The sequence below is a fragment of the Callorhinus ursinus genome, unplaced genomic scaffold (genome assembly GCF_003265705.2).
Source record: "Callorhinus ursinus isolate GAN/ISIS: 27379988/994484 unplaced genomic scaffold, GSC_fseal_2.0 scaffold44, whole genome shotgun sequence".
Lineage (NCBI taxonomy): Eukaryota > Metazoa > Chordata > Mammalia > Carnivora > Otariidae > Callorhinus > Callorhinus ursinus.
In genome coordinates this window covers 303,254-309,214 of record NW_027397106.1, presented here as the reverse complement: position 1 = coordinate 309,214, position 5,961 = coordinate 303,254, and the positions used below count along the sequence as shown (strand labels likewise).

Sequence of the window (5,961 nt, the reverse complement as noted above, 5' to 3'; positions counted from 1 at the left end):
AAAATTTGGACTCAGTCAATCTGATTCCATAGCTTGGAGCAAATGGCATAGAATGACTGATGTCATCACTGTCCCAGACATCCTTTGTCCATCCACATTTCTCATAATATAAGGACACTAAATATATTAGAAAAAATAAGGCTATTCTGTCAGATGTGTTGCCAAGGACACCTGTCAACACTTTTTCTTTCACTGAGAACTTCAGGAACCAAAAGTTAACAAGGCATTCCACAGGCTTCATGATCATCCACTCATTTTCTCAGATAAGTCTCAGCTATGAAGAAAGAGCTGAATAGGAATTACTCAGAAGTGATTGAGTTCATTCTGCTGGGATTCAGAACAGCTTCAGATATACAGATGCTCTTATTTTTATTTTCTTGCTGATCTACATGGTCATTGTGGTGGGAAATATCAGCATGATAATTGTCACTAAAATAAACTCCAGACTTCACACACCTATGTATTTCTTTCTCAGAAATTTGTCTTATTTGTTCATTTGGTGATTGGCTCCTATATCTGTGAGCATTAACTCCATGATACAAACAGGTTTCACCTTCAGTTTGCGTTTCTGTAGAGAAATCAGATTGGACCACTTTTTCTGTGACGTTCCAGCCTTGATCAAGATCTCATGCATTGACACGTCTGTGAATGAGATTGTACTTTTCATTCTCTCTGCCCTCATCATCATCAGCACCACAACTGTCATTCTGGTTTCCTATGCTTACATTCTCTCCACTGTCTTGAAGATCCCCTCCACCCATGGCAGGAGTAAGACTTTCTCAACTTGCAGCTCTCAAATCACTGTGCTGAGTTCATTCTACGGGACTGTGTTCTTCATGTATGCCCAGCCTGGGGCCATCTCCTCACCAGAGAAAAGCAAAATTATAGCTGTGTTCTATACTCCTCTCATCCCTATGTTAAATCCACTGATTCATAGTCTAAGGAACAGGGAGGTGAAAAATGCTGTGAAAAGGGTACTGTTGAGAAAATTATCTTTTCATTGACGCCCATCCATCTATAAAACTGTAGATAGACTAAAAACAATATTTTCAATAATTTGTTATAGAATAGTTTCAACTAAAGCCATCCAAAAGTTTTGAAGATCAAAGTTTATTTTATTTTTATAACATCAATATATTCTTTAGGAATGACTTTAAAAATCAATATAGATTTTTATAATCCTACATAATTATTTCACAGTATGATGTCTAGTTATTATGTAGGTTTGTTGTTCATGTTTTATTTACTTAGATGTATGCAAAATTGCAACTTACAAATATAGTATACTAAATTAATACACATGTTCAATTTATTAATATAATAACTACAAATATATATGAATATGTATAAATATTTACATATCCATCTATATATCAGGAGAAGGAGAAAGATGAGAGAGACACTACTGAATGGTCTATGCTCTTTGTTTTCTCCAAATCATAACCAAGCTTGCCACTGTCCAATCTTTGCAAATGAAAATTCAAGGTGCTATGATAATGTAAATTATTACCTTCGTTTAAATTATACAAAGGAGTGGTACAAAGTATTACATCAATAGTGTCCTTAATATCCTTCCATAATGCAAAAATTAATGATTCCAGCAAGAAGCAAAAAATAAAAATAAATAAATAAATGTGATGTGGTTGCTGTAAAACTATCTTGTCATGGGGTCTTAATAATAAATGTTCGATAATCTTTTGAGTATCACTCAGGCTTATTGGGCTCATTACTGTCTATTTATATTCTGGGATCATTTTCACAACTTGTATGTTAATTTAAAATCCTTATTTTTCTCTAGATTTGAAAAAATTATTGCTATGGAGTGACATAAAATTACATCATAATATAATTTAATTATTGATGTCTGTGGTTATCTATACTTTGTATTATTAATCCTTAGAACTTTATCCTATTATGTTCTTTTTAAAAATATTTTATTTATTTATTTGAGAGAGAGAACATGGGAGAGAGAGAGGAGCAGGAAAGGGAGCCCATGTGCGGCTCCATCCCAGGACCCTGGGACCGTGACCTGAATGGAAGGCAGACACTTAACCAACGGAGCCACCCAAGTCTTGGGTTTTTTTGCTTAGATGTATTCAAAATTACAACTCATACATTTAATACAGACATATATTAGAGTAATTAATATAATATCTGCATATACATTTGCATATCTACATAATTATTTTAATCCATTTACTTAAGATCTTCTGGTTTTATTAAATTTTTGTTTCTGAATTCATATGTTGAATGCTTGGTTACTTTATTTTCTGTTTTTATTTTAATGACATATTTAAAACTTTTACATAGTTTTCCATGTAATTTGCTTTTGTTTTCATCATTATATAAATAATTTTTCTGTTTAATTTTAATGTTAAGGATTCTTTAGATGACATTTCTTATTCCAATGTATTTGACTTATTTAGATGATAACTTTTTATTGTTGATTAAATGTAAAAAACAATATCTCATAGATGAAAGAGTATTTGATAAATTTTTACTCCATTTTATGATTTTAAAAACAGTGAAATCAGAAAAATAACTAAACTTCAGGGCACCTGGGTGGCTCAGTCGGTTAAGCATCTGCCTTCAGCTCAGGTCATAATCTCAGGGTCCTGCAATCAAGCCCTGTGTTGGGCTCCCTACTCAGTGGGGAGTCTGCTTCTCCCTCTTTCTCTGTCTCTTCCCTGTTCATGTTCTTTCTCTCAAATAAATAAATAAAAAATTTTTTAAAGAAAAATAACTAAACTTCATGAATCTATCAAATTGCATTTATACAAACTTAATGAACACACATTCTAAAGGGGAAGATGTTAGACATGTTTTCTTTAAAATTAGAAAAAGACAAAATGCCCATTATTCCCAATGCAGTTTAGCATTTTATTATATCTAATAAGAGCAGTGTGAAGATAAACAGAAATTTAAAATATAAGGGATTAAGTATAGGATCAAACTGTTCATTTACACGATTATCTACAAAGAAAATATGAAGGAAGTGTTTATATAGATGTCTAGATTAACATAAAAAATCAATTTCATGTGGTGCCTGGGTGGGTCAGTTGGTTAAGTGTCTGCCTTTGGCTCATGTCATGATCTTCTGGTCCTGGGATGAGCCCCACATTGGGCTCCGGCTCAGTGGGGAGTCTGCTTCTCCATCTCCCTCTGACTCTACACCCCACTCCTGCTCTCTCTCTCTCAAATAAATAAAATCTTTTAAAAAATCAATTTCATGTCTATAAAACAGGAGTGAACAACTAAAATATTTAATTAAAAGGCTACACCATTTATGTGTATCAGAGATTGTCAAGGATTTAGTATAGTTCAGCAAAAGATGTATAAGACCTCAATGTGGAAAATTATAAAATTCTTTGGATTATGCCGTAGAAAAATATTAAAAATTACAAAGAAGGGAAGAGTGATGTCAACAAGATGATGGAATAAGCCATCCTCTTCTCATATTCCTGAACAATAATTTGGCATCCATCCAGGGACAAAAGTGCCTTGTGGGAGGTTTGGGATCCAGGCAGGAGCCTGTGCAACACTAGTGCAGTCCAAGACCGTAGAGAACGGTGTTGAGATCACTGGCCCACACCCAAGCAGCTTGACTCATCAGCGTGGTCCCAGCTACAGTCTGGAAACAGCTCTCTACCCCCTGAGGACTCAAATACAGCCCCTTTTGACTCGATCCTGTGACCAGTCCCATATGGCAAGGCACTCAAAGGGAATCATGTCCATCCCTGGGTTGGATAAAAAGCATAAAGACCTCTATGTTGCCTGTGGACCAGAAGTAGCTTGCAAACCAGCTCTAGCCCCTCCCAGCCAGAGTCTGGGAGCCCCTGGAGATAAGCCCACCAAACTGGGTCAGACTGTAGATTCTGAGTAGTCCTGTAACAGGGTTCCAGCCTGTCTTAGCAGCAGTTCATCAATTGTTCTGTCGACACAGGGACTAATCAGGAAACACTCCTGTCTGTACCCACAAAGATCCTGAAAGGACCATATACTTGACTCTGGGCCCCTACAGCCGCAGTGGCCAGCAGTTCTACGGGTCCAGGGATGCAGCAGGAGACACTCCTGTCTGTGTACCTGGCAATAGATTGCTGATTGAGGACCTGACTATGGACCCTGAGGAGATCCTTGTCCTAGTGCCACCCTCCTGAACAAGCTACTGGAGGCAGTCCCATCTACCCAGGGGCCAGACCAAATCAGTGCCCACCGAAGCCCCTGGGAATAAGCATACCAACTACAGACCCTACTACAGACCCAGTGACAGTCTCAAATTCGCTGCAATCCAGCACTACTGCAATTCTGGAGGTTATTTCATCAGCTCAGGGAACCAACAGAAGGACTTTACCTGCCCAAACCAGTCCATAAATCCTGGAGGAGGTCTTTGCTCCTTCAAACACATAGACACCAAAGCAAAGCTACATGGATCATGAAGAATTGGGCAAACATGATGACATCAACAAATGAAATTAATAAAGCTCTTGTAACTGACCCCAAAGAAATAGGAATCTACAATTCGCCTGAGAAGAATTCAAAATAATCATGATAAAGAAACTCAATGAAATGCGGGAGAACACAGACAACTAAACAGAATCAGGAAAACAATGCATGAGCATGCTCTTTTCTAGAAAACAAGTTTTCTTCATAATTTTAATGTAAACTTCTCAGCCAATCTGATAAACTTTTCTGAAAGTTTCAGCACAAAGAAAAAAATTCAAAGAAAAAAGAAATTTCCAGGGAATAAATATAGCATTGATCAATTGTGCCTTGGGAGTATGAGTGGTTTCTCATCCATAGAAAAAAATGAAATAGAGAAAAAAATTTTAAAGATTACAAAGGGCTTCAATCATGTAAGAAAAGATAAGGATGTGTAAGAGTAGTTTTGCCCATTGAAGGGCACTTTATAAAAAATAAAGTCATAAAATGCAAGCTTAAAGAATATGTTCACAGTACATGCAACCAATAAGATTATATACTGAGCTCTACACATCTATAAGAAAGGTACAATTAACCAGTATGGAATGTATAAAATATTAGCACACATTTCACAGAAGAGCAAGCAATATTGAAAATTTATTGGTATGTTTTATATCAATAGTGATTAGAAAAGTGGAAATCAAGATTATAATAAAATTCCATTTACACCCATTTAATTGGAAAGAAATGAAAACGTTCCACCATGCCAATGCTAGAGAGCACATGGTCCACAGCATGCATTCTCAACAGGAGGATATTTTCTGTAAGGGAGAAAACATGGTTTTTTATTTTTTTAATGTACAACTTTTTTTGTATCATATCCTTTTTATTTACACATGAAATAAAAATCCTGTTTCTGTATATATATATATATATATATATATACCCACAGTATACAAAAAATTATACAGTATGTTTGTAGTATTATTTCATGGTGGGGATTATAAAAATGTACAGAATAAGCTCTTGGGGATGGCAATGAAAAAATAAGATTGAATCTATAAATGGTCTACAGGCTCTATTCTACATTACATTTGGTAGTGTAAACAAGTAAAGATAATTTGGGAAGTTTGTCATTATCTCTTATAGTGCATTATTTATGTATCTTATGACACACAAACTCTATTCCTGAACAGATACCCAAGAGAAGATCTTACACATGTAGTGGAGAAGATATGTGTAAGGATATTGATGACCGCATAGCTAACAAGATAAAAATTCCAGAAATAAAATAAAATGCTTGTCAGTAGGATTTTTGATCAATGAAAACTGGTGGGTTTTTTTTTTTTAAGATTTTGTTTATTTATTTGACTGAGAGAGACACAGCGAGAGAGGGAACACAAGCAGGGGGAGTGGGAGAGGGACAAGCAGGCTTCCTGTGGAGCAGGGAGCCCGATGCAGGGCTCGATCCCAGGACCCTGGAATCATGACCTGAGCCGAAGGCAGATGTTTAATGACTGAGCCACTCAGGCACCTCGAAAA

At 36.0% G+C, this 5,961-nt stretch overlaps 1 pseudogene; it reads left to right on the top strand.

The window, feature by feature from the left end:
- The first annotated feature begins 276 nt into the window (after nucleotides 1-276).
- Nucleotides 277-1,004, top strand: LOC141370733 (olfactory receptor 9S13-like; annotated as a pseudogene).
- Nucleotides 1,005-5,961: the final 4,957 nt, after the last annotated feature.